The 2615-nt window shown below is 57.1% G+C and overlaps 1 pseudogene; it reads left to right on the top strand.

Moving 5' to 3' along the window:
* Positions 1-1648: 1648 nt before the first annotated feature.
* LOC110741907 lies at positions 1649-2351 on the top strand (annotated as a pseudogene).
* Positions 2352-2615: the final 264 nt, after the last annotated feature.

Raw genomic sequence — 2615 nt, 5'->3', positions numbered from 1 at the left:
GACCCAGCACTGCCCACAGTCAGAGCAAGGACGGGGCAGAACGAGGAATCCACCCAGAGTCCCTTGGCTCTGTCTTCCCATGTCTGCCCTCCGTCCACCCACTTCTTGCCCCCCATGCCTCCCACTCTTGCCCCCGATGCCTCCCACCCCTCTCACTCTTGCCCCCCATGCCTCCCACCCCACCTTCTACACTGAATAATTCTTCCCATTATAGTGATCCCAGAGTCAGCTACTTAAGAATCTTGGCCGGGCGGGGTGACTCACGCCTGTAATCCCAGCACTTTGGGAGGACGAGGCGGGTGGATCGCCTGAGGTCAGGAGTTCACCATCCTGGCTAACACGGTGAAACCCCGTCTCTACTAAAAATACAAAAAAATTAGCCAGGCGCGGTGGTGGGCGCCTGTAGTCCCAGCTACTCTGGAGGCTGAGGCAGGAGAATGGTGTGAACCCGGGAGGCGGAGCTTGCAGTGGGCCGAGATCACGCCACTGCACTCCAGCCTGGGAGACAGAGCGAGACTACGTGTCAAAAAAGAAAAAAACAAAAAAAAGAGTCTTGATGAGTTCCACTTGCTGCTGAAGGCTTCTTTTCTTTTTATCTAGCTTCCTAATCCTCATTGCTGTGCATGCAAATAATTCTGCTTTGCATTAAAACAAACAAAACCGACCACAGTTTCCTGGTTTACTCTTCCAGTTCTCTTTATCCCCAGAATCTGACCTGGGTAATCCTCAGCGAGGCTGGATTCTTTGTTCTTTGTTCCTGCTCCTAGCCGTCATGTGTCAACCCAGACCTGGGCTGGCTGGAGGCAGGACTTGAACTTCTGCCGGGTTGTGCAGTCAGACGCCAGAGACTCCCTTCTCGAAGTCTCCTAATTCTGCACCGAAAAATGGTGCATGGCGTCCTCCCAGCCCACGTGTGGGAGATGTTTGGGTGCCAAGTTGGCCTGCCTGGTCCTCCTTGCCTGACACCTGAATTCCCAACCTCATGATTTATGTGGCCTTGGCAGGGCAGGGGTAGCTGTAAACGTGGGGTCCCAGAGTCTCCTAGGCCCCAGGTTCAAGCAGGAGATACTGATCCCTGAAGATCCCGTTCCCACTCTGAACTGTGCTACTGACTTGGTTCCTCTTTGCACCCAGCTGGGACCGCCTGCAGGTTTTGGCCGGCTGTCCAGGCAGGGAGGAGGCAGCCAGGCCTATGGCCTACGGGGATTGGCTACCCCTGACTGGCCATCCCAGCCCAGCCTTGCCTAGGTGAGGGGCCAAGTACAAAGAAGCCCCAGGAGGAGGGAAGAGGAAGTTGTGTGGGACAAGCTGCTCCCGACAGAAGGTGCTAGGCTGGAACTGTCGGGGCTGGAGGGTCCTGGTCTGGGAGAGGGAGCGGCACTGCCCATGGCTGGGGTGGCTCCAGGGAGCTGGTCCTGGTGGGGCTGATGGGTTCCTGGTAACTGAAACCAAGCCCCTGGCAGCCTGTAGTGATTCAGGCTGGGCCTTTCGGGACTCTAAGCCTTCTTCTCTCTTTCTCTCTCCCCTCTCTCTTCTTTACTGTCTTCTCTTTCCACCTCTTCTCCTGGCTGTTGCTGGGTCTCCCTCTCTGCTTTCAGCCCTTGTTTTCTCATCTCTGAGCTCTCCCTGCCTCTAGCACCTCCCGCCCCGGCCCCTGTCCAATCTCCCCGAAGCTCCCCGGGCTCTTTTCTGGGCCTCAGGACTTCATCCTCCATCCCGTCTGCCCTGCAGGATGCCGACACTGAGCCTGTCCTGGATGGGCCTCGGGTCGGTGGCAGCGTCCCTGTGGCTGCTCCTACTGCTGGTCGGGGCCTCCTGGCTCCTGGCCCGCGTCCTGGCCTGGACCTACGCCTTCTATGACAACTGCCGCCGCCTCCGGTGTTTCCAGCAGCCTCCCAAACGGAACTGGTTTTGGGGTCACCTGAGCATAGTGAGTGTGGCAGCAGGACGGGTCTGGGGTCTCAGGGTGGATGGACTTGTAGAGGGGCAGGAATGGGGCTCAGGGAGCTGGATATTGAGGGTGGATTTGGGTCTGGGACATCAGAGGAGTGAGGGAGGCCGAGGGGAGCCCCTCTTCCCTCACTGACCCAACCAGATTCATTCCTCCTCTCTGTCCACTCCACAGCCCCAGGGCTTTTTCTTTCTCTCTCTTCCCCACCCTAAGCCTGCTGTGGCTCAAGTTCCTGCCTCTCTTCCCCCCGTTAATGCATCCTTGTTCTACTTGGGGCTTCTAGGGTGGACTGCACAGAGCAGGTACACCCTGGCTGGCCATAATCTTTGGTTTTTTTTGAGGCCAGGTCTCGCTCTGTCACCCAGGCTGGAGTGCCATGGTGCATTCATACCTCACTGCAGCCTTGACCTCCTGGGCTCAACCTATCCTCCCATCTCAGCCTCCCCAGCAGCTGGGACTACAGGTGTGCACCAACGGACCTGCTAGTCTTTTTGATTTTTTTGTAGAGACAGCATCTCACTATGTTGCCCAGAGTGGTCTCAAACTCCTGGTCTCAAGGAGTCCTCCCATCTCGGCCTCCCAAAGTGCTGGGATTGCAGGCATGAGCCACTGCACTTAGCTCAGTCCACAGTCCTTATCACTAGACTTGAGGCCTCCCAATGGG

Source organism: Papio anubis, chromosome 20 (assembly GCF_008728515.1).
Source record: "Papio anubis isolate 15944 chromosome 20, Panubis1.0, whole genome shotgun sequence".
Lineage (NCBI taxonomy): Eukaryota > Metazoa > Chordata > Mammalia > Primates > Cercopithecidae > Papio > Papio anubis.
Note: the sequence above shows the minus strand (reverse complement) of the source record. Positions and strands in the feature narration are given on the sequence as shown.